The sequence below is a fragment of the Crocodylus porosus genome, unplaced genomic scaffold, assembly GCF_001723895.1.
Source record: "Crocodylus porosus isolate Cpor-Errol unplaced genomic scaffold, CroPor_comp1, whole genome shotgun sequence".
Classification (NCBI taxonomy): domain Eukaryota; kingdom Metazoa; phylum Chordata; order Crocodylia; family Crocodylidae; genus Crocodylus; species Crocodylus porosus.
In genome coordinates, this window is record NW_017728948.1 from 38,288,806 (window position 1) to 38,316,309 (window position 27,504).

The 27,504-nt window shown below is 37.1% G+C and overlaps 1 protein-coding gene across 3 annotated transcripts in view; it reads left to right on the plus strand.

Moving 5' to 3' along the window:
• The window catches only part of PCDH7 (protocadherin 7), a 428,058-nt gene that overhangs the window by 30,689 nt on the left and 369,865 nt on the right, over nucleotides 1–27,504 (plus strand). The gene's annotated exons all lie outside the window — the stretch shown is intronic.

Genomic DNA, 27,504 nt, shown 5'->3' on the forward strand with positions numbered 1-27,504 from the left:
GATACCTGGCCCCGCAGTCCACGATGTGAGGAGTGGGGAAGGGGAGTGGCTCTGGGTCTAGAGCACTTCCACTTTCTGACTTACAAGTGGATTTTTCTCTGAAAACACTTATACAAAGTGTTTCAGTTCTTATTTACTCTGAATATTGCGAAGTGACCTTGTAATGTTTAAAACAATTTTCACATTTTTTAAGGGAAAAAAAAAGAAAAATAAAAAAGTGAAAGTTTAACACTATCAGTTCATGTGAATAAACTCATTTTGAGATTTAAAAATCTCACATTGAAAGAAAAGTTTATTTGCATTTATTTGAATATATCATGATCCATTTCAAACCATAAGAAGTGTATACGCACTGTATATTGTGTATATAGTGTAATGGTGCATTATTTTTACCTACATATAGTTTTAAACAATGATTTTCAAATTTTGCATATATTTCTTTTGAAGGACCAAATTCCAGGCAATTTTGAGGAACTGTCTTTAAACTTGAAAAGATAAATGTTTGTAGCCTGAGAAGAAGCATGAGAAATTTAATCCCCAAAATTACTGTTTGGGAAAAAATAGGTAACTGAAAAGTAGGATTTACAATGCATCCTATGTAGTATCTGTTGAGAACGTGGTTCTGATACCAATCAAGTATTTTTCTTTTTTCTGCCAAGTAGTCTACTAAATTAGTGAGATGTAGATACTAGTATCTTCACAACTATTGTTAATATCACTGATGCAATAAAAAGTACTACAGTTCATTTAGACATAATAGAAAGGCAAACTTAACTGTTTTAAATTCTCTAAATCCTCTACTTTCCCCTACAATTTTGTGAAGAAAAAGTTATGAATTATATGTGTGCATGTGTTCACACATTTCACATGTGCATACACACATGCAGGTGTATTAGTATATGTTTGAGACCCACTGACATTTATTTCCTGGAAGCATGATTTGCCATAACATAGGTCAACCCATATTATATTTCAGTGCATAACACTGATAATGTGTCCTGCCTAGAGATTTGTCCCATTGGTTACCAATGGCATAATCTCAAAACAAAAAACAAACAAAAAAACCCAACACCAAAAAACCCAAAACACATTTCTATTAACTACGGAGACATTATGATCTTTGATGTTGTTGCACTGACTTAAATTTTTTGGACAGCAGAGCTTTTCTGCCCTACAGAAGGAAAACTTCAGTGCAAACTACATAACTTGCAAGACAATTCATTTACCTATTGTAAAATGGTTACAAAATGCTTATAGCTATATTATTTAAATATCAGTCTGTTGGCTGTCAGAAGTGATCAAAATTCGCTATCATATACCCCAGGGTATCCCATTCTTTCCCAGTAATCCCAGCAGAGAGAGCCCAGTAGAGAAGAATCAGTGAATATTACAGCATTTGTGATAAAGAGTTAGCATAGTCATCTTGTAAATTATCTCATCCCAGAGGATAAGACAAGTTAGTATATTACTGGTTATGTCTATGGCATTTATTGTGTGATGAGACCTATTTGAAGATAATCTGATCACCCATTCATGTAATCAATTTAGACTTTTATTCTGATTATTGTAAGTAGAAGAGACCCCATTATGCTAATATATCAGTCACATCTGAAACACTTGTTTCCATTTTATTTTAATTTTCTATTTCTGTACATTTGTAATATGTTTTTATTTATATGGGACAAACTGTGACATTTTAATTTAACAATGAAATAATATATTCATATTTATATAGTAATACATTGTACTATATGTATTTACTGTGATGTTACATGCAGTTTATATGACTGATATGTAAATTTTGAATATTCACTGTATATGCAAGTTAGATACAGGGTGCAAACAGAAATTACAGTTGTTGGGTAGGCTGATACAGCCCAGCTCTGCCCCTGGTGCTGTCTGAATAATGGGAGAGGGGGAGAAGAGATGGGAGGGAGCTCAGGCTGATGTTTGCCCAGCCTGTGCTGGAGTCAAGGTGCCTGGATTGAAGCCCCCCAAGGTGGGGGCTCCAATGCACCCTCCCTTCCTCTAGTGCATAAACTGCATGTAGCTTCACAGCAGCTTGGAGGAAGAGGGCAGGGCTAGGGGAGAGGAGCTGCATGCCTGAAGCTCCTTGTCTTGATTGGCTCCAAATTTGAGCTTGATCCCCTTCCCAAGCCAATAGTGAACATCTATTGAGTCAGGAGGGTCAGTCTAACTCATGGCACTTTCAATGAAGCACCATGAGCTAGACTAGGGAGCTGAACATCTGTCAACACCCACACTCTTCAGGATTGGGCACATATATATACTGTCATTCAGGCTACAACATTTTATCATCCATGTTTTAAACTTTTTTTTATTAGAAAAAAGATGATTAATTATTTCTTATTTGGTATTTACTTTTAAGGTTTTATATATCAAAATGATTTACTACCTAAATTTGGGTATGTACTTATTAGATACATGTGGGTTCAGTTAAAAAGTCCTTTTTAGTGACTGCTTCCTCTTTAGGCCGTGATTCAGCTGCCTTTAACTCAGTGACTTGGAAAGGGCTAGTCATATGCTTAAGATTAGTTACATCATTAAGTATCCTGCTGAACTGGAGTCTCAGTTTCACAGTATTTAAATAAATTAAATAATTAAATATTTTTTGTGACTGGACTTGTAGTTTCTAAATATAAAAACCACTAGTTCTGATGTACATTTTGTTTGTTACAATCCAGTGAGGAAGTTGCTAATTAGGGGTGTGAGAAACAGGCTGTATTTAATTCGGATTTAGATTCAGCCGAAATTGGGGACAGTAATTCAATTTGTTGATTTGATATGGCTGAATCCGAATCTAAAGATTCAATGCTGATTCAGAGAATCAGTGATTTGGCCATAGACACAGCTTTAAATGTTTTTTCTACATACCTTGAGGTACAAGGCGCGGCTCATGAACACTGCCATGCAGGGCAGATGGAGCGTCCCACAGGAGCGTGGCGGGGGGGGCCCTCTGCATGCTCAGAGGCAAACCCAGAAGTGGACCAGAAGTACTTCCAGTCCACTTCTAGGTCCACTACAAAGCATGCAGGGGTCCCCCCCATACCTCCCCCCGTTCAGAGATTGGCCATGGGGGGATCCTGGATGCCCCTCCCAGACCCAGGAGGCACCAGTCACTAAGCAGGGAGGGGGGAAAGGGAGTCTGTTGCTGAGCATCCTGGGGAGCCCCCTGTGCTCCTGTGGGATGTTCCATTTGCCCCAGCATCGCAGCATTCACGAGCTGCCTGGTACCTCGAGGTATGTAGAAAAAAACGTTTAAAGCTGTCTCTATATCTGAATCATTGAATCTTTCCAAATCTCTCTGAATTGATTCAGCGGGTTCCAGTTTGATTCATAGAGATTAAAAGGTCTCCCGGTTTGACTCTGATTTGGAGATTCAGCCACCGAATTAGGCCGAATCTCCACTGAATTGAATCAGGGACTGAAGCTTCACACAGCCCTATTGTTAATATATTCAGAAAACTGGCCTTCAAAGAGACAGAAGCCTTAAGGCTACATGAAAAAAAGTGTATATACATGTCTTATATACATACAAAATAAATGAAACTGCCTGTGCTCATTACGTATTTATGTTCTGATGTGGTCAACTAGATATTTGACTGCTTGCTTTCTGTTTTGTGCACACATTTGTTACAAACAGGTATGCAAATTTGGCTGACAGTTGTATGTATAATGTTGCATACAGCCCTAGATTTCTGTTGTTTTAATTTTTAAAAACTATAATTAAAATATACTTTAATAAATATTATTTAAAATATATCATTAAAAAATTAACCAATAAATGCACTACACGCTAACAAAAGCTATTTATACATATAAAATGACCTTTGTTGTGGTTCTCTGATTATAGCACTATGCAGCATCAAGGATCTCACCCTGTTTCTAATACTTGACTGTTGAGCCAAATCTCATGGGAAAGTAGGTGCTAAATCATTTCCCACTAAAACATTTGAAAGAAGATGTCATGGGAGTATTACCAATTAAGTTATAGTTACAAATGTTATTCTCAGCTACATGCATATAAACACCACTGCAGTAAAATTATCCTGCATTTACATCTGTCTTATTATGTATTCATCATATATCACTGAAGACTGGTAACTCAAGAATCATTTTTTAAATGTTAACTCCTTACAGCAGTTGTTGTAGGATACCTTGGCTCAGGATGGTCATGGATTCCACAAATTGCCTAAAGCTGCCACAGAATAAAGTATCACTAACTAGCTATCAGCAGGCACAGACTGTGTTGGGTGAACCTCAGAAAATTCTGGCATTGTAAAATTTTGAAAGGCTCTTGTTCACTTCTTGAGGCAAGGATTGAAATTTCTCATTGCAGTAAGCTAATAAAAATGTATTAAGGTTGACAATAGGAACTCTGGAAAGGTTTTTGTTAACCTCTTGATGGTAGGGATCCTCATTAAAATGTGCTAATGCAGGTATGAAAGCTCTAGAGTGGCCAATATCAAGGGATAAAATACCACAACTGTGAACATCACAGTTTGATGAATGCTTAAATCACTAAGGAAAGGAAAGCACTCTATATTCTCGTAGATGTAAAAAGGCATCTAAACACCATTCTTGAATAAGCCCCAGATGGTTGAAGGAACATAATTCAATTAAAAAAATAAAAGAAAGAAACTTCTAAAATAAGGCTAAGTATGAAAAGTTTCAACTCTTGAAATAAATTATTTAAGAACTATATACAGTTAAGAACCATATATGGAATATATATTTAGAATGGAACTGCCATTTCAGCCTATATGTAACTTATAACATTCACAAAAACATATATATTAGATGTACATTATTCTAGCCACGTAACATGGCTCCATGAAACTACTATAGCGTGTTATTCCAAGGTCCATGCTGTTGAAATTTATATTCTTCTGGTATCAATCAGTCCTTATTATCTTACTTCTTAGGACTGTTCAGAATAGCTGGCAATACTTGAAAAACTGCATTAGGTGTGAGTTACTATTAGCCTTTAAGATGGTTCATTAGAATATGTCCTGAGATTATTTTAGCTTTATACAAGATGCGCTGTTGAACTTTCATAAGTCATCCATCAAAAGGCTCAGAAGATGACTGTCATATTGCAACTGCAGTGGTTATATGACCAGCAATGTATCACTTCATTCTTTTTTCTATGTGGAAAATAGCATGTATTGATTTATTTCAAATTGTTTGGGATCTGAGGTGTTTTATGCTTGTAAAAGTTATGAATTAAAGGCCCTAAAACACAAGCTTTTAATATGAATGAAATCCTCATACAATGTAGGAACTATTAGTTTGAAACAATAAATCTTGTCAAACTCAAGGTAGTTTTGTGGCTGTAAAAAATGAAGGTCAGACGTTAATACTGTTTTGGGAAGTATATAATACGTTTAAAAAGATTGATTGTGGTGAGCAGTGCACATAGGTATCTTTTCAGGAATCCTAGTATTTTTAAATTTGACATCTTTTTGTCTTTAATTATAGTAAATTATCTTTGTTGACTGATTATTTCATCAATCTTTTTGTATGGCTTTCTACTTAAATAGGCTTTCTAGGTAGGTTACTATTTGCCATAACTTCTTTTCTAATTATTAAGCTTGGGTATTTGTAAACTGGTATTAATTGTGATACTTGGAATTGTCACAGAGGTAATAATCTAATCATCCTTCTTGGGTAAGTGAAGTAGAGTACACTTTTTGAAATTCCTTTAGTCTTTTATTTTGGGCAGCAGTTAAGGTTTTAGGAGAAGTCAGCAATATAAGCTGGTAGCCTATTGTTCTGGTGGCAACAGTTAATGGATGGGGAAAAACAGATCTTTAGTTTAAGACTAGTGAAATCCAGGTGGTTGTCCCTATTCTGTAATCACTAAATTGCTGACATGTACATACGCATAGTTGATAATCCTGTTAGAATCAATGTTAAACTAAGTTAAAGTTAAACCACGTTTATGGATCAGATTTAAATAAATAGATGTTTTTATTTAGGTATAGTGGGTTCATCTACATGTTTATGAATATGCCTAATTATGGTGTATTAAGTTTAGTACCTGTAATTGCAGGTGCTACCTTAATGCACTGTAATTGGTGCTACCTCTGTGCATTAGCTGCGGCGCACACTTTTTTGGTGATGGTAATGCGCAGTAGATTAATTTTACTGCACATTAGTGCATTAGCACAGGTTTTGCACCATGCTAATATGCTTGAAGCGTCTTGTGTAGACATGCCCAGTAACACTAAAAATTTAGATATCTTGTCTCAGGCAATTATCCAAGTTGACAGGATTAGATTTCTAGTAGAATCGGTGGAGAGAGTCAGCCAGCTCCCAAAGGACAATCAAGAGCACCCAAATCCTAAGTAGATTCCTAGGTCTAGCCAACAAGAAATGCTAGGCAGAGGGATATAGCTGCACTCTTGCTCCTCTTTGTAGCGTAGATGCCCAAGTTAGAACTGTGAAGGAGTTATTTCCAGCATTTTTGTATCCAGAGCATGGAGAAAGGACCACCTGACCAGGAGCACTGACTCCGGTACAAAACACAATTGTTAACCATAACTTTTAGTCTTGAACCCAGCTGCTGCTGGTGGTGGTAGCAGCAGCCACAGCTGCAGGAGCAGCAGCAGCCATAGTCCACTTTGGCATGATAGCTTAGTGACAGACACTTCCCCAGCAAGTAGAACATATGGACTTTAGGCTTGCCTCAGCTTGAGGGGACTCAAACCCATATCTGTCAGTCCCCACAAAAGTAATAGTCTATGTATAAAACAGACTTACTGGGGATACTCCTCATTCTCATGTTGAAGCTGATCCACTGGGCAGCCAAGTTTTTAAGACTTATAACATTAGATAGTAAGCAAGGGATGCACCTACATGACCTAAACAAGGGCTGCTTACAGCACAGTAGCTCGTTACTGCTGCACAGTAGCGTCACTGGTCATGAACTGTGAGGTGATACTACTGCACAGTAGTAACAAGCTACTACACAGTAGTAATGACCTACGTCTCTGCTGTTATGAGGAAAGAAAGAAGAAAAAGATCCTTCCACCTGATTTGTTTGGTCACTGTAATAACTCCAGTGTCTGTCTGCTGTGCTCATTCCTTTTCTAACATGGAATGGCAGCAGTAGCATAGTATGATCCCTGCTATGCTTTAGCAGGGTTATTCACAGTAGAAAAGAAACTGTCTGGAGATTGAGAAGAAAAATTTTGTGGTTACACAAGTATGGATTATACATATGCAAACATTAGCCTATATAATTACCTCTAAAGCTTTAGTGGGATACCTCATCCTAAAAAGAAGCACATACAAGTGTTTTTGCAGGAAAGAGGTCCTAATTTACCTTTATATTTGTTAAGTAATTTTCAAAATGTCTAGAAACCTGAAGTTCTTTTTAGTGAGATTTCAACATTTGCAGAAATTGAGTGCTTAGCCTTCCATACCCAATAGAAAATCTTTCCAATGAGTGGGTGGGTAGATTTTTCAAGCCCTGTATATAAAATTTACAAAACAGCTTTATTGGTATAAACAAAACACAAATAAATATAGAATATTGTACTTCTGAACCTTCTTTGTTATTTCCTTGGGGTTAATGTAATCAGTAATGGTATAATGCTTTTACTTTTTTTGTAATTTTTTTTATCTGCTAAAATATTATTCAAGGAAACATGAAAATATTTGCCTTCTTTCTTCAGGGGAAAATGCTTACAATAGCTCCTCATTTTCTGAATAATGGTCATTTTCAAAAGTTATTTACTTTTTTTGCCTTGCTGTATGTGCTCATAATGTGACTGCTTATATTGATTATTTTTATTTTTATTCCAGCTGATTATACAAAACCCCCTGCTTTTATTATAATGGAATATTTGCAAATCAATGGAAGCTGTTAAATTAAAATGACTTTCCCCTAGAGGACATTCAAAGACCAACAAAAATATTAGTTTGGAGGAAAAAGTAATCTTAGTCTTGCCTTATTGCTATCATTTACTGATCTCTGGTGTTCTGTTACAAGGGTCATAGTAAAAGCCAGCTTACTCCAGAAATAAAAAGTCAGATTGGAAGTTGACGTCACAGAAAAAAGGGGTAAAATAAAGCTTTGTGCTGCCTAATCATTATAAGCTTGATTTTTCAGGGGAGCTGAAAACTGTCAACTTCCACCGAAATCACCTCTGAAGATGAAGTCTAGAGGGTGAATCTTAATTGATGTTTTTTTCCTAAGTGGTCTGCAGAAAGGAACCATGCACAGTTGGATAAAGTCATCTCTCTTTCCATAAACATAGTAGCATTTACAGCTTATGTGCATGTCCTCTACATAGAGTTTGGCCAGGGGATCTATAATAATATAATTTTGCCCAAAAATATTTCAAAAGATTTCAGGGGATAATTTGGTACAGGAAAGAAAGAGATAGGGAAGCAGTCCTAGAATTAGTCTGCAGCGTGGGGTTTCACTCTGATCCTAGAATGCCAAAATCATTCTTTTTTGTTGGTAGAAGAATGAGCTCAGTATGCTGGAGCTGCTTCTCAGTATGCCAGAGCTGTTTCTTGGGAAGGAAAAGGAGGAAAGTGCCAGTTCCTGACTAGAGCCCAGCTGCCTGTTAGAGTTCCAGAGCATGTCTCTCTTCAGCTGTCTTCACACTTGTTTGCTCCTATCTCAGCAGTAAAAACTTGGGATATTGGGATTGAAACATGCTTCAGAATTCCTTTTGTATTTTCTTTACTTTGCTGCGGTTTGCTTTCCCTATCCTTCCTTATTTACACAGTAGAAGCATTTCTTCTATAGACAGTTGCATTTATTGTAGAAAACAGCAGATGCTGCTCCAAATTGCCATTCAAATATATGGATATTTTCTCCATAAAATAAAAGCATGAAAATAAGACATATTCTTTGGCCTAAATTCAGAGAGCAGAATGTGTCCTGACAAGCTAAATGCCTGAAATAAGTTGTAACCAGCCTCCATTCTCACACTGGTGGTGCTTGTGAAGGAGGATCTGGATATAGCATCTCCTTTGCTACTACCTCAGCTTCTCCTCTAGTCAGATCCTTTGCATAGTGCAATTCAGGGTCCCTACCAGATATTAACTCCGTACTTTATACACCCCCCACCATATATTTTCCATGCATTCAGGTCTATGACTGGGAAGAAAGGGGGATGGATTTGTTCATGTTTAAATAGACACCATAGGTCCTGTAGTCTGTACTTTGCTGGAATTGAAGCAGTCTCAGCCATGTCAGCATTCTGACAAAATTCCTGAATTTAACACTTAAAATTGAACACTTGAATCAGCAAATGTGTATCTGAGATCAGTTCTGAAAAAAGTGAAGGGGGAAATAGTTCTATTCATTTTTTGGCTAGAATATAAATGTGAGTACCTATGAGGGCAAACTGTGAAAATGGAGAGAATATTAACCTATGGGCCGAGGGGTAAGTGAGACGAGCATTTTCCAGACCTAAGTTTAAAAGGCCTCACATGAAATTTGTTCAGGTTGTCACTTTTTTGGATTTCTTACACTTGTGGAATGAAATTCAGAAGTGACTAAGTAAATCTAAACCTAAGGGAGGATTAAACTGGTATAGCACTGAGCTTTGCCTTCTGCCAAATACACAGTATATGACTTTACTCCACCTTTTTTAGACTTAGAATCATAACTACGTAAAATTTCTTCACCCCTTGCTTATGAGTTTAGCACACTGAGCCTAAGGGGATGCAAACTGGTATAACACACAGAAAACTGAGTATATTCTAGAAAACAATAGGGTATAAAGAATTATAAATGAAGGCAGGCACACCACATAAACTACCTGCTGCCTTCTCTGTATATAAGTCCCCTTTCAGTTAGATTCCCATATATAACTAACACAATTCTGTTAACAACTCTGTAATTTATAATGCATACTCCCTTGAATGTGACTGCTAATGTTTGTTTTTATTAATAACCTGTATTCTAATTTTGCCCAGCTCTGTTTTCAGATTCATTCTACTTACAATCATAAATTGTGACTTTTTAAGTTGTCAAAGTTTGAAAATATTTTATGGCATATTAGGCCATTGGAGTTCAGGACAGTTTACCCTAAATAATTGAGAAATACCCTAAAAATTTGACCTGGATTAACAGGCCTTATTGAAGAATTCAGAAAATCCCTTGTTTTTTTAAAAGAACTAGAAACTTCAGGCTATTTAATTAGTTCCCCTTTGTTCATAGTTTTCAGGAAATTTTTTCTGACAGCTTTGGGTTAAACCATTAATGAAAAGGGTATGTTAATTAAGCAACTTGTATATTTCTAATTGGCAAAATCTATCCTGACTCTCCTGAGACTTAGGACTGAGCAGAGCGACGTCTGCTAAGAGACACCAGTGGTTTGGAAAGAGACGTCATAGAAAATATTAGAGCGTCTTGGGGGAAAAAACAGTAATGAAAATCTTGTGTACTGAATGTTTCACAGGGGGTAAACGACGTGGATATCCATAGTCCCTGGAGCCTTCTTTTTTTTTTTTTTACACAATGTAAAAGTGATATCAGAGTTATAATTAAGGTCCATCCTTAGAAAAGTTTGACATAAATCAAAAGAAATTGGCTGCAGTACTTGAAATGTCTAACTTTATATTTCATTGGGTGCATCTACACAAGACATTAACTGCACAGGAGCCTAATAGCAATGTGAAATAGTGTGCTAGGCAAAAACCATGCTAATATGCTACTGCGCAGTAGTATTATGCTACTGTGCGGTAGGCATCGCTAAAAACCAGTGTGCTGGTGCTACTGTGCAGTAGCACAGGTTACTGTGAATTGATTTAGTACTTGGTTAACCAAGCACTAAACTTCATGTACAGTAACTACTGCTCATTAATGAATGTGTAGACATGCCCAGTATATAGAAGTAGTACTCAGGTACCTTCCTCTTTCCCGTGTTTGTCATTGGCTACATTGATTGAAAATTAAAGAGACCTGGACAATGAAAAAGCTTTTTAGAGGTAATGCTTTAATTCACAGAAGAAAATGATAACATTACATTTTTGGTGCCAGTTTCTTCATTGGCAACTTTCCTGATGTAATTAATGGAAATCCTGCTGATAAGTCACTCAGTTTAGGTAGAGGAACATGAGAGTGAAACTGAAGTGTTATTATGATGTTGCAAAAAGAACTAGCATCCAAAATGCAGTCATGTTGAATTTCTGTGAAACCCAGTTAACATAATTTTTACTGTAGTACAAGTATAGTAAAAGGAAAAAAATGTTAAAGGAGTTTAGATATGTCAATATTTGGTTGTAAAATATATTCAATTATATGGAATTGTTATATATTTTCATATTATTATCTTAAAACCAAAGTAGATGTTAAATTTGCTTGTCTATTTTTTAATATTTGGTTATCACAGCCTCAGTGTCGCTTATATAATATTTAAAATTGTGCCAAAACGTCAGCTTTCTACTGTATTATTTTACTGTTTATTAGCAGATTCCACAACAAAAGAATACGGAGAGGAAATACCTAGTAATCCAGTTTTGGTGTTTTTGGGTATCAATTTTGTCGAGTGTGTACTATTCAGTAGCCATTCTCATAAGTAACGCAATGTATTTTCAAATAGTAGAGAAATCTATTTTATCCAAAAAAAATTCTTTAAGAATTGTTCATACTAACCAGGTGTCAGCATTCAGCTGATGCATACTTAGTACTCTTTCAGGGGCAGTATAATTTTTTTTTTCTTTTTTGTCTCATTTTTATTGTTTTGTTTCACAATATGGCACGCAGGGGGTGCATCTACATGTGAAATTAAGTTGAAGCAATAAACCCCTGAGTAGTTCGAGCTTGAATAAACTGCTCCTGGGCACAGCATCTACACATGCGCCTGGTACAGCAGCAATTTGAGCTGGGGTGGAGAAGGACTGGGCTGGCAGGGGACACGAAGGGGTGGAGGGGAAGAGGCGGGGAGCCAGCCCCAGGCTCCAGGTGGTGGCATCAGATGGCAGAGGAGCTGGTTGGGCATGAGGATGCTGACCCTGTGGAGCCATGTGGCTATGTGGCAGGCAGGAGTCTCACCCCTACCCTGTCACCATCTACATGTATGTTTCAGCGTAGTAAATTACCCTGCTGTAAGATAGTACTGTACCCAACAGTAATATCTTAAGGTGGAGTTAATTAGTTCATTGTACCCTAATACCGGTGCACATGTAGAATGTGATGCTTTACTGTGGAACTAATTAGTCTACTCTGCAGTGAGGTGCATGTGTAGATGCACCCGGGGCTACTTAAACCAAACTGATTGTCCTTTATGCATTTTTTGATCTGTGCAGCAATATCACTGATGATCTCATGAATCAAGTTTGTCATTGGTAGCTGGCTCTGTAGCAATGGAACACAAAATATTGTGCATCTACATCATCTGAAAAGATGGCATAGTATGAGATAAACCAGTGGTACTCAAGCTTTCTGCCCAGAGGGCCGATCCAGCTGGTTGGTGTTCCCAATCCTGTGCCCAGGCAGGCACAGTAGGTGTCATTTAACTATATGGAGAAGGGTATGGGGCAGGCTGGCCCCATTGCAGCCCCACGGGGAAAGGGAGCTTGACCTTGTCCATGGAGAGGGAAGGGGAAGTGGCTGGCTCTGTACTGGGGAGAAAGGGAAAAGGGGGACTTCAAGTCTAAACCTGGCCCTTCAGGGAGGAAGCATGGCCAGGCCCCAACCTGGCCCAGTGGGGGGAAAGGGGATGTGGCCTAAACCCAGTGGAAGGGAAGGGGGTGTAGTCAAGCCCTGTAGGGCAAAGGGGTGTGGGCAAGATCCAACTCAGCTCTGCAAGGAGGGAAGGCGGTCTAGCCCTGATCCAGAAGCTGGGAGGGGAATGTGGCCTGACTCTGCAGGGGGAGGGGTTGCAGCCTGTCCTGGCTCCAACTGGCTGTGTGGGGCTCATAGTTTGGGAATTTGGCAAGGGGGAGTAAAGCCATATTAATGGCCATTGTTCCCTGACTGCCAACTTTCCTGACCTTTGGGGAGCCCTGAGGGCCAGATGTGATGGTACTATGGGTTGCATTTGGCCTACGGGGCAGAGTATGGGTGCACCTGAGATAAACTGTTGACATTTTGAAGCAAGATGGCAAATTTTTTAAGTTAGTGAAAAAATAGTATATGCTTGAATACTTCAAATATACTCCTTTGAAGACTGATAGCTGAATTTACAGGAAAAAAGGTTTAAATCATAGTGAAAATAATCAAATAATCAAATAATAATTACAAGGTCAGAGAATTAGTGGCTTGAGAAAAACATAAATTAAGATACGTGTTCCAGATATCCCTGGAATACTAAAATAGTCGAAGTTCTTACCGATTTTAGGAGAAACACCACTATATCCTGAGAATACCCATAATGTACATATGTCCTCTTAGATCTGGATTTCTGCCAGCTTTGGGGAAATAAATTAAAAAAAATATGGAGTTTAATGAAGCAGGTACGTGATTAGAGGAAGTGCGCATAGCTTGCAAACTGACATTTGTGGCAGTTCGAGAAAGCCTGAAAGAGAAGTAATATTCAGTTATGTCCTTTTTTATTGTGAGTTTCAGAACTTTTTTGGTGATCCATATAGTAATTGAGCCCCCTTGAACAAATACAATTTTGTATTGCCTCTTCATTGATGCTCATTTATTGTTCTAGTTCTCCTGGACTACAATTTAGGTTCAATGTTTACAGGTTCATTACATGATATAATTCCTTTCAAAATAATGAAGAAGCCTGAACAGAAATCCCTAAGGTCTTTCTTTGGAAGATGCTGTAACAATGATCCCTTAAGATAAAATTTAGTTCACTGGACTGCTTGACTTCTGACCAGGTCTTGAAATGTGAGGAAGACAAGGAAATCTAAAGGCAATTTTAAACTCTAAAACTCACCCTTCTGTTGTGATTTGATAATTCTTCTGTCAGTTGTAAGAGCAGAAGGCAGGATAGATATGCACCTTTACACACTAAGATATATATAGATAGAGAGTGCACAAACTTTCACGAACCCAAGCCACTTCACTGGGGCTGTGGAAGGATGTGTAGAAAGCTGACTATAAAGAGAGAGAAATTATAATGCAAAAGACAAGGGATGCAGAGAGAGAGGGAGAGACTGTGTGGAGACTAGGAATGTGGGACAGGGAAAATGCTGGGAGAAAACAAAGAAGCAGTTAACCCTTAGGAACAAAGGTATCACAAAAAATAATCCAGGTAATGTGATAATAATCCATAGTCCCAGTTTAAACCATACTTACCAGTCCAGTTTGTGGATGATTTCTTGTTCCAAAATGTCCTAGTCAAACTGTTTTTTTGTTTTGTTTTGGGTTTTTTTGTGCCTGAAAACAGCAATCCTGAGGTCAGCAATGTAGTTAACAAGGGAGGTAGAAGTGTTCTTCCACAGACTTCTTTTGTCTTTCTGAAGTTGATGTCAGATCAGTGCTCATTCATTTTTACACACAGAGATCACTCTGTCCATCCAGTATAGACAGCGGAGGGATGTTGTAAAGCAGATGATGGCATACATGAGGTTAGTGAATCACTTTCTAGTAGGTGCAGGTGAATCAGCTGTGAATGTTGTGCTCCTTGTTGTTAGGTCTAGTGATGATGTGGTCTGTATTAATCTGGGGACACAGCAAGCACTTGGGTCCGTTGCAAGGCCTGATGCCTTGGTGAGGATGGGAGTTTTGTAGTTTGTTGAGATGTCATTTGAGACTGGGGGGCTGTCTGAAGGCAGGATTGGTTTGCCTTCAAACCTTGAGATGGTCATTCTTTCCCAGGAGAGGCTGGAGGTCATTAATAATGTGTCTTCAATGTTCAACCTGGTGGCTCAAGGTGAAAACCAGAGAGATTCTGTTGTCTTTGTCCTGGGATTGGTATTGTATCAGGTCAGAGTGAGGCATGATGGCTTTGTTGATATGAGTGGCTACAGTTTTGATAATGTTTTGTAGGAATCCCTGCTCTACATCCTTAAGGTGTTTATCTTGGTTGATGGGGTCAGAGCAGCTGCAGTTGTAACGTAGAGCTGAGCTGTATCCCATATATCTAGCATTGTGTTTCGGATGAAGTTGTGGTATGAAGATATTTTTGACTATCATTAGGTTTATGATACAATGTGGTAGCAATATGGCCACCCCACACCTTCACTGTAGTATCTAGGAAATGAATTCACTGCATGGAATATTCCAGAGTTCATTTGATGAAGCAATTTGTTAACCTTGATGAAATTTCTCTAGAGTTTCCTTCCCATGTGTCCATATTATGAAAATGTCATTGATGTACCTGAGGGAGATGAGAGGGCCTCTGTGGAAGAAACAAACTTCGAGGCCTGTCATAAATAACCTGGCATATGGGGGGCCATACATGTGCCAAAGACAGTGTCATTCATTTGTAGGTATAGGGAGTTCTCAAACCTGAAATAGTTGTATGTGACGACTTTATGGTTTATAATCTCTCCTAATGAGGTACAGAGGACAGATTACCAGGCTGTTCATGTACGAGACATGACATCCATGGTAGCTAATGTGGCATTTGCTGGAAGGTTGTCAATGGAGCCCAGTTTCTTTAAGAAATCTGTGGTGTCTTCCAAATAGCTGGCAACTCCAGTGGCACATGGGAATAAGACAGATAAAACATAGCCAGAAATTCCCTACGTGATAATGCCAATGTCAGAGACAATGGGGTGTCCTGGGTTGCCAGGTGCCTTGCTGTTGGGTTATAAGCAAAAGTTGCCTGGCCTGGGAGGTGGAAGCAGTAATCCTCTTTTGTGTCCCCAGAGCTAGCTACATTAAGAGTTTATTTAGTTGTAAGAGAAGCCAGAGGATTAAAAAAGTTAAGCTTTCTTACTTATACAATGGGAATCATGCAATGACCAAGATTTGTTCCCAGCTAGAGTCCCATAAAACTAAGGTGACTTACATGACCATTTGTCTAGTACTGGGGAAATATTTCAAAGAACTCATAAGCTAAAATGGATTAATAGACTGGTCATTTGGTTTGATCGGATAATTCTTAATGTTGTGTCAGGAAAGTCAATGAGCAGCCTTATGAATTCTTTGGATTGTATCGAAGCAAAATTTTGTAGACGTCTAAGGACTCTTTGGATGCATCTACATGTGATGCTACATCACTGTAACAATGTGCTGTGGTGATGTAGCAACCATGGGTGTTTACACATGACCACGGCTTCTTCGTCATAGCAATGCAGTTCCCCAGTATAATGTGCTGTAATGGCAAAGTAGCTACTAAAAATAACCATGCCCCACAAGTATGGTGCAGTACAGGTTGCTACTGCCCTGTGATTTAGTACTTCCAGAAGGAAGTACAGAAGAAATTACTGAATCATGCCACAGTAACAATGTCACCATAGCGACATGTGTATATGTGCCCCTTCTAAACTTTCTTTCAGAATTTCTAAATAGTGTAATGATTTCATAAGTTAAGTGAAATACTGCTAGATGAAGTAGATGGAGGTGCTATCTGTGCTCAAGGTCTGGGGCAACATATTTCATTTTGTTAGAATACACGTATATTCTATACATACACAGTTTAATTTATGATGTATATAGTTTAATTTAATTTTCTGTTTTATCTGTTTTTTGTGAAGGAAGAACTGGGATTTTTCAGGTGATATGTAATAGCTTACTGGGTTTGGGGAAGGAGCTATCAAAAAAAGGTATTTTGAAAATTCTGGACATTGGGTAGTTTGGAGGCCAGGGACATGAAGTAGTGTGGAGTGTTCAGTGGGGACTTATGACCAGTGTCTGGATATTTTGGTGATTGATGTTTTATACTTACCTAAAGTATATAGAATTAAAAAATGATATGAATGCAGAGATGCCTTTCATGCTGTCCTATAAAAGTGTCTGAAAAATTTTAACTTTCTTTATTTTGATCTCAGTGTTTGCAACTGAATGCAATTTGAATGAAATCTTTGTCTTAGTCTATTTCCTGCTTAGTAAGGAACTTGACATTGATTTTAACTTGACACTGAAGTAATATAAAATCTTTGTTTAATAAATGTATACAGAGGCTTTGTGGGCCATCAAGGTACCATGACTTTCCAGTGTATTGATTTTGTAGTGTTAAAGGGTCACCTATTTGGCATTAATGGGCTATCTGAGAATCAGGATTTGAGTTGTACACCATAAGTAGCTCTGACTTTCCTATAATATGACAGACCTTCTATATTGCTGCAAGTAATTTTAATTTTGTTTATTTTTTGTGTTTAAACTTGGAAGATTAAGCAAGTCTTTATGGTTAGAGAAATAAGAAAACCTAAAAGCATATCTTCACCTTAGAAACATAACCAATATTAAAGCAAACAAACAAACAAACAAAAAATCTTTAAAAAATATTTTTGGACAAATACTTCCAATACAATTTTTAAGTTGTTTCTCAGAATATGAGTGCATATTTTCTATCTTTGATTTTATATTATAAGCCAGTATGAGATACATTTATTTATGCAAAAATATAGCTAGAGTCATGAGATGAGCTTCTTTTTGATATCATGGTTGAGTACAACATATAGGGATTTGCTTACATTTTGCTTAATATCCTCACCTTTTCACTTATGTCATACATTGTGGTATTGGCTATAAATCACAAAACATAGATAGGGGTACCATTGTAATGTTTTAGCAAGTTTGTGTTACCTTATAGGTCATTAAATGTTGACAGATAAATCTGACAACAACCACAGATGAGGATTACAGAGGAGTAATAATGACCAGCTTTCATTGTACTCTTCTTTAGTTGAAGTGTTCTTTTTCAATTTAAACACCTTCTAGTGGTTGCACTGAAAATAATATTTTGATTATAGGATTATCGTGCGGAAAAAATCATGGAGCCAAGTCTAACTGTATCTTTGGAAACTAATGATAGGTGTACCAGATTTATGGACTTAAACCAATCTGTCACAGTCAGCTTTTAATTTATTTTTGCACGTTCTTGCTATTTTGTTTGAATAAGAGTATTTCTGCAGAGGAATACAGAAAGCATTTCATAATATATGTTTGCTCTGTTTTCTAACAACATAAGTATTTTGCTTAAGCAGATTTGCTAGGAAGTGACAGCTCTGAAAAATTGGACACAGTGGCTGCTGGAAGCATTTCAGTTCCAGGCAATCTAAGTAGTGCAGAGGGGGGAAATGAAATATCACCGTATTTTGAAGATGACAGTTTTGTCAAAGATTCCTTTTCACTCTTCAACTTAAAACAAATTGAGTAAATCAAGTATATCTATTTATAATGTGTGTATGCTCTTTGAAGAAAGCACCTTTTTTTTTTTTTGCTTAAACCTCCAATAAGAAACAATAAATGTAAAACAGATTATGAAGAATTATAATTCTCCTGTTTTAATTATGGGTTCTAAACAGTTTTAAATCATAACAAGCTTTCTTGGAATACAGTTATCTTTAAGACCTAATATAAAGTTTGGCAAGATTAGACTGTAGCTAAGCGTATTATTTTTCATACACCTGTGTTACTGCTCAGGAATTAGAACTTTTTGGTTTAATAAATGTTCCTATAAGTTTAAATAATACAGGAATAAAAATGTATTAATGAACAAAAACAAGGAAATGCTTTGCTCTGATTTTTTCATAGAGAATGTCTGTGCCAGAACACCCTTCTTTCTCTGCCTTCCTCTCCCCCCTTTCCCATTTAGCTAGCTTCCTGACATCAGTTCCTGACATTTCAGGATGTTAAAAAACACTTGGATTAAATCAATAGAATTTTTTAGAGTATAATGTCTTTGCCATTTTTGTGTGAATAATTTTTATTCTATTAGTTGGTCTGCTTTGTACAGAGTGCAAAATTTTCATCTCTCTGGAAGCAGAAGCAGGGCAAGCAGCCAGACAAACCAAAATACTACCGCATCTTTCAGTGTCTCCTCTTTACTCACTTAGTTCAACAGTTTATATTCTGCATCACAAGAGTACAGAAGTAGAAAGATGACCTTCAAGATCCACATGTATTCATTTTCTTTTATTAATGAATTAATGAAATCTCAGAAATTTTAGAAAAGCCATCCTTTTTATTTAGTTTTTTCTATTTATTTTTAAATGCAATGTAAACATTATAACATTATATGTTTAGACATATATCAATCAATCAATCTGTCTATATATGAATATAGATTATATATATTTAGATATAGATTGATAGATAGTAGATATAGACATATACAGATATATACATAGAGACATATCTGTCACAAATAATAAATAATAAAGGGGAAGAAGAGGGAAGAGGGAGGGACAGAAGCTGAAAAGAGAAATGTGCAAAGACAACTATTTTAATTTCCAAGATATTCTAAAAACTCCTCCCAAACTACATAAAAACGTTCAAAGATGTTAAATCTGCTAAATAAGACTCTCTCTATAGATGCCAGGTATGCCATCTAATCATACCAGATTTGACCTTGGTAGTGTCTTCCAAATGCAGTAATATAATCCTGTATGTCATTAATAAGGCCCACTGTAAAAGTGCAATCTGGGAAGGATTCAGTTTGAATTCTTTAGGGATACATTTGTCAAAGGTGTCAGTGTTGCATTCAAAAGCCATGTTAACCCTAGTTCTTTCAAAAAAGGCTTGGTTGACATCACTTCCACTAAAGATGTCCCATTAGGTAGAAAGGAATGTGGGAGACATAAGGTTAGGAGGAGAGCCTTTAAAATAGAGCCTGAGCTGTAGCCTAGTGAGATGGGTATTTCCCTGAGCCAGAGCCCTAGGTTACATGCCCTGTGCTTTTTGTATATTAAGCATTAACTGGAAAAAATGGATAGAAAGCGAAGAGCTGTGTATTGACTTCCAGCTTCAAGAGTCTTTAATGCTTAGCTATCCAGTGACCCAGCTTCAATAGAAGGGTTAGAAGCTTCTGTCAGCCCTGTCCAGCCCATAGCTTTGTGATTGGGGCATTCTCTTGAGTTATAGGAGATAGGGGTTTAGAACTCATCAAGATGAGTTATTTCCTTGGGCAAGTATTGGCAAAATAATTTTATACTGCACTCAGTTAGATGTTCTGGTTCAGATAAATGTCTCCTCTTTCTGGAGGGTCTTGCTATTAGGAGTATAGAAGAATGATGTTCCTTTCCTGTTGGAATATTATTGATTTTCTGAAGTGACACATTTGGGTTGGGGCAGAAGGGGAGGGAAGGAGTGAAGGAATAGCTGCTAAATTTTAGGTATCTAGTAGGCAGAACCGAACCTGGGTCCAAAAGTTGTGTGTGAATAAATTAGGGAGATCAAATCATTTCCATCTCAGAATTCTGAAAAAAAAAGCTGATATAGAGCAGTACCATGTCAGTTGAGCAGTATCTAAAATTAAGCAGAGAGAAAATAAAATAGGCAGCTATATGCTTCTTAGTCTGACCTCGATATTAAAGCTTAGAATAGAATAGAGAATTAGTAAAGATGCGTAGGTAAATGGAAAATGGAAACAAGTGCAACACGTATCACTGGAAAATAGGGTTAAAGGAACCTCACAAGGTCTTCTAGTCCAGCCCCATGCTCAAGGCAGGATCATCTGTAACTAAGTCATCCGATCCAAGTGTCTTTTCAACCTTCTCCTGAAAACTTCCAAGGATGGGGATTCCACATTTTCTCTTGTAGACTTTTCCAATGCTTGACCACCCTTAAAATCAGGAAGTTACTCCTAATCTCCAGCCCAAATTTCCTCTGTTGCAGTTTGAGGTTGCTAGACCTGTCCCCTATAGCCATGGAGAAAAACCCATCTCCATCCTCTGTAATTATTCTTCAGGTGTTTGAATACTGTTATTAAATGCCCCCCCAGTCTTCTCTTCTCCAGACTAAATAACCTTTTAGGTTATAAAGGTCTTTTATAAGGACCTTGTTATAAAGGTCTTTTAACCTTTCCTCATAGATTTTCTCAGGCCTCTAATAATTTTTGTTGCTCGGTGCTGTACTCCTTCTACACTGTCCACATCCTTTTTTAAGCGTGGGGCCCAGCTGTAACACTGGAACACAGTACCACAGGTGAGATCTTACCAATGCTGAACAGAACAGAATAGCTTCCTTTGATTTGCAAGTGACACTTCAATTAATACAGCCCAATATGCTTTTTTGGGGGGCAACAAGACTACACTCTTGGCTTATATTTAGCTTATGGTCTTCTGCAACCCCCAAGTCCTTCTTTGTGGTGCTGCAGCCTAGCCATCCTGTTAGATATATTCTTTGATAAGGTAAATGGTTTTCTAAACAAGAGACATGTAATAAATGTCATCTACCTAGCTTTCTGAAAAATATTTTCTTGAGTGCTATTAGAGCAGCTCTTGGAGCTACTGCAATTAAAGTGCTGTCCTGCCCCCTCCAGAAGCATGTGTAAGAGTGGCCCAGAATATCAGGGGGTGTGTCTACATATGCATTAACACACTTTAGTTAATGCACGCTAAATCTAGTATCTCCATTGTGAGGGTGCCTATACATGAGCAGGGAGGCTGCTCTAATGTGCTGTAATTGTACTGGAGTGACAATTACTGCATTCCAGCAGCCTCCCATGTCTTGTGCATTAGAGTGCTCACCACTTCAAAATAGTGGTGGGGGGGGGGCTTTATCTAAACCTTGTTTAATGAGCACAGAGACACTGATACACAAGATGGTTTGGAAACTTTAATTAGAATGGCTCTCACTTTAATTAAAGTGCCTTTCTCACTCCTGGAGCATATGTATAAATGCCTTGAGGGCTCCTTCAGATGTGCAGTGAGGTTGCTCTGACATGCTGTAATGTAAATCCAGTGCGTCAGAGCAGACTTGATTAATAGAGTCTGCTGGAGCACGGACCAGCAGATGCACTCCAGCAGACTCCATCCAGAGTCATGTACATCATCATCCCTGCACTGAAAATTGGTGGTGGGGCACTTTAAAATGAAGCTTGTTCTATGAGCTTTAGTTCAAAACACCCCACCACCATTTTTCAGCATTGGGATGCTGATACACATGAAGCTTGTGTGCTTTTAATTATCATGGCTTGCTAATTAATGCACCTCCCCCTCGTCCCCAGGAGCACACCTATAAACACCGTAAGGTATTAGGAAAATGCACATTAGCCTGTCTTTATGCACCTTAACTAAAGAGCTGCATAATAAGTGATGGATAATACACATTAGCCTATTTTAGTGTGTATTAATTAAATAACATTTTTTTCCAGTGGCACTTTAATGCATATTAAAATAGGCTACTGTACTTTAAAGTGCATGCGTAGGCATGCCCAGGTTGGAGGGAAGTTACTAGTCAATTTCTGAAGGTTTACTCTTGAGACAGATGTTGTTTAACATTTTTATTAATGACTTTGACACAAATTTAGGAAAATGCCAGTGAGAGGTTTGCATGACCAAAAGTTAGGAGGCATAAGCAAAATAAAGTAGGATCATCATACAAGAAGGATTAGATGGCCTGAGGATATGAGAAATGACATAAAATTCAATAAAATGCAAGATCATATACTTAGGGACTTTTACAATAATTTCTCAAAGAAATTGGAAGTCATCAGTTGCAAATGGCAGAGGAAGATAAAGATCTAGGAATTCAGGATTATTTGGGACTCCAGATTATTGTGAACCACCAGTGGAATGGGACTGTTAAAAAGGGAAACCAAATCATAAATTATATTAGGTGAGATATTTGTAGCTGAGAAAGAGAAGTATTAATGTCATTTTACAAGGCAATGATAAGTTTATCTGGAATACAGTGTATAGTTGTCACTTATGTTTAAGAAAGATTAATTCAGACTAGAAATGGTGCAGAGAAGGGCTGTGAGGATGATCAGAGGAATGGAGAGCTAATCTTTCAAGAAGAGGATAAATGAACTTGGCTTTAAACCAGGAAAACTAGGGCTGAGAAGAGATCAAATTGAAGTCTATAAATATAAGGGTTAACAGCAGGGAGAAAAAAGAAATATTTCTTTTGAAGGACTATGTTGGCAAAAGGAAAAATGGGTATAAACTAACCGTGAATAATTTTAGAGACAATTGGAGGCTAACAGAAGGTTTCTAACAAGCAGAGTAGCGAGGTTCAATAGCTTTCCAATAGAAATAGTGGAGGCAGCTGCTCCCCCAAAACAAACAAACAAACAAGCAAGCAAAATACCTAGCACATTTTCAATTGAAGCTTGAGCAATTTACTGAAGGTTTTATATGATGAGGCTGCTTTGATGACACATGTTGTCAATCCCATTTCTGTTTCCAAATTCTGAAGAAAGGACAATAATGGTCTGAGTTGTTCTACACAGAACATATTCTTTTGACTTTCTCCGCATCTGCAGGTGGTTGTTTTGATTTCACATATGCACATTTAGGTTCTAGAAATTGTTTCCAGGGAGGCACAAACCTCATACTGTAAATGTATCAGTTTCAGAGGTAGATAAGGCCAGTGTTTGTTATACAATTATTTCTGTAAGGCATTTTAACTCCTTTGGGATATTAACACTGTCCAGTGTTTATAGTTCCTACTATTACTACTATAGTTCCTCAAAGCTACTAGCTACTATAGTTCCTCAAATAAGACCGTGAAACGACAGCCTAAAAACTGCCATAAAGATAGATTATATTTATAGCATTTTTATTTTTATTGTATTATTTATTATGAGAATAGATTAATGTCTGAACCATTTTCTGTTCTATTTTTATACTAGGAAGAAGTGATAGGATGTAATGTATATGTTAAACAAGTGTAACTATGTTTCTGTATATGGTAAACAAATGTGAAGCACAAGTGTGCTCTACTCTGATATTATCAGAGGACTCTATTTTGGCTAGGATGTTATTCCACTTCCTCTTGCCTTCTGGGAATTGCAACAAGATTTTTCATTAAATAATACTGCCTGCTTATATTAAGTCAGTGTGCCCAAATTCAAAACAGAGAAAAAATGCTTTCTAAATGTAGTCAGGTGGTTCCAGAATTGTAAGAGTCATATACTTAATTGAATTCTTTAAAGGTTGTAACTTTTTACATACTTCGTAATGTTTTGGCTTGTTTGATGTTTATTTAATCTTACAGATTTTAATTCCCTTCTGTAGGTATCTTTGAGAAGTGTGATTACTTTAAAATTGTTAATTGATATTAATAAGTCTGTTGACCTCTAATTGTTGGAATTTGGTCTTAGTAAACTAATGGCCTGAATATCTAGTTATAAGCAATCAATTATTAAGCTAATGAAATTAAGAACTCTAGATTTTGGCTTTTATTTTTACCTTTTGTAGGTGTTTATTTGTTATTTGTGTCTTTTCTGGAAGCAGTGGTTTCTTTATGGTTTTTCTGTTATAACTATATGAATGTAAACCGTAATGGGTTGTTTCATTAGCCCATGAATTGACTACGTTAATTTCAGCCAATGTTACAGATAGGGTGGCCACCATAGAGGACATTCTGGTTTTGTGCTACTCTGTCCTCTGTCCTCTATCAATATGAAGCCTGACGCCTTTATCTCCTCTATTTTTCTCTTCAGTAAATTTTATTCAAGAGAAAAATAGAGGACATAAAGGTGTTGAGTTTTGTATTAATAGAGGACAGAGGACAACCGGACTGTCCTCCGTGATGGCCACCCTAGTCACAGACATCAGAGTCTCAAGTTCTGGTCACTGCTTTGGTGCTCACATGGAACAAGATGAAGAATGAATCCAGTGCCACAGCACACTGTTGCAAAGTGTGATTTAGTAGTGAATAATGACAGATGAGGACAATGATTCTATGATGTGTCAATAACCTTTCCAAGAAGGTCGAAGCATCTTTAATTCAAGAAATTTGTAAACAGATGAGAACATTCATTCTCCATTGGACTGATAGGGTCTAGTATGAACTTATGAGTAAGAGTACAGTTAGGCCTAACCAATGTTAAAACTCTACCACACTAAAATATCTTACCCTTTTGTATTGATTCATTTAATTTTTTTGAGGTTTGTCTCACTATTAGTAAGATGGTTAATAGATTTTCTGTTATAAATGTAGATCGTATGTCTTTTATCTCAATGTTACTGAACCATATCTTAACCAACAAGACTATATCTTAGTTTCCTATTTAGCATTTTTTCTTTCATCTTAACCAAAACTCTCATCAGTTTCAAATGATTTTTCTCTTCAATAATGCACAAATACGGTACTTAACAATATAGAACACTAAGCAAAAAGAGGTATTAGGTTTTTACTTTTGGATTTATATTGTTCTGCTCCATTGTGGCTAGTCTATTATGAATTATTACATTTTTGTTCAGTTTTTCGAGTTTTGTTCCTCACTCAAACTGTTGGCTGAATGACATGCATAATAAAGTTTTGGGGCATATTCTGTATATTATTATGACATGAATATTTTCTATAATATTTATATAATGCCTATATCCTTGGAGAACCATAACGTTAGGAAATTCTGTGTTTTTTCTTACATTTTAATAAGAAACATGTTTAGTTTTTATACTCACTTCTATTGCAATAGTGCCCAGATCAGATAGTTAGAACATTATTGTACCAGGTACTGTACAAACAGGTAAGATAAAATTATTCCCAGAAATTCCCCAAAATAGAAGTGATATTTAACTGGTGAATAAATTTAACACCAGTGTTGCTCTCTTCAGAGTACTGCACATCACAACTGGGAATAAAGGTGTGCTGAGTGCAACCTTCACCTCTGCTCTCAAGCATACTAGAGGCAGAGATCTTGATAGCAGTGCTGACGGATGCCCTAATATGCCTCATTCCCAGATTTGGCATATGAGGAGTGCTGAGTGTGTTGCCCATGAGAGTACAGAAGAAATAGTATTGAAATGCTGAGAAAAACAATAGCATTCACTTCCCAGGAGCTAGAAAAGAGAGAGAGTCCCTATGTATCTCCACCAAAATTGACAGGCAGACAGCGAAGCTTACTTCTACTGCCAGAGGGAGGAGGAGGAGAGAGGGAATATAGTGCTTTAGGGCCTTGTCACATATTCACTTGCAACAGTTGTAAATCTTTGGCATGTTTTGATGTGTCGAAGTTAGTACGTGTTAAAGGTACAACTTTGCAGCACCACTAAAACTTACTGAACTGCTAGAATATGGGTCTGCTTACATTTTAACTGCACTTAGTAAGGGCCTTGTCACATGGGACACTTAGCATGTGTTTTATTTAGATTGTATTATACTTTTCCATGCCATATTAAAAATTAGAATGTGTTCTGAGCAGTTGTACAGTAGTGCTTACCATAGCATTACTCGCTCAGCCTGTTCTGGACAGGGATGAACCTGGCTATGCCCCTGCAACACTAACTCTGGCACTGGGCCCTGCAGCTTGTATATTCATGCCAATAAAGATAACAAACTGATTGTCGGTCCCGACCCTGGCATCGCACCAAAATCATGAACTCATAGTATCTCCATGGAGAAGTCCAACAATAGCTGAACACATGCTCCTTAATATGATCTAGAGATATTCTTCCCATGAAAAGTCAGAATTTTGCTACAAAACAAGTGCATTTAGCATGTGTTTTACTGCTTGAATGCAAGGATACTCAGGTTTAAGTGCAGTTAATACGTTCTAAGTGTACTGTGCAACATGAACAAATGTGTGAAACTTAAACCTGAGATTGCTCAAACTTTCTAAGCAATCATTAGGATGGGTTACCACCTTGTCTGTGTGCATGGATCCTTTTTGAAAGGGCATGTAACAATCCCATTTTACTCTTATTTTAGACTCAGAGGTTTAACCCTTTGGCTAAAAGATGTCTGGTTAGACTTTTTAAGCAATGTTTTTATTTTTATCTTGCACTGCATTATAGTTTAATGATTTTTTTATTAAGGAACATTGTTATCATAGAATGCATTTGCCCATAGAGGAAAATGCTTCATATATGAAGAGTAATACATTCATTTTTATGCACCTCTGGTTCTCCAGGGAATCTTACAAAATCACATGATGCTCAATTTAGTGTTTATATTTTATACCTAGCTTAAAGGTGCTTAAAATTACAATTAAGCAGAGCAATTTCCATTGACTAAACATTGCAGGAGTCAGTGGTGCTTTGTTCATTTCAGCAGGCACAAGAAATATCTTGTGTTTATTAATTATGGCAGGGCTACATATATTTTCCATCTGAGTACCTGAATAACTGTTAGAGTCAAAGCTTCCAACTTTTATGGAAACCATGCCTTATATATATATATTTCAGCATCCAATGTTTTTGCTTAAAGATGCTACCTCTGATAGCACAAAAAAGATGTGCTTGGTAATTGAATTAATGGCATTGAAACATTTTACTAAGACATAAATACATTTCTGCTGCAACCAAGATAGAGTGTTTTGCACGCTTGTCCCAGATGGCTTTTTGTAAAAAGATCGCATTTAGATTGGGGAACAGACGGTACTTATTTGAGCACATTTTTGAGTCTCATAGATTGTATTCATAAAGAAAATATTACTTCTCTGAGATGCTTGATATTGTTATCTTGTATTTATGTAAATTGGGACTAACCTTGAATTATATGTAATGGAGTAGGTAGAGTTTCACATTCCATTAAGAAGCTACAGT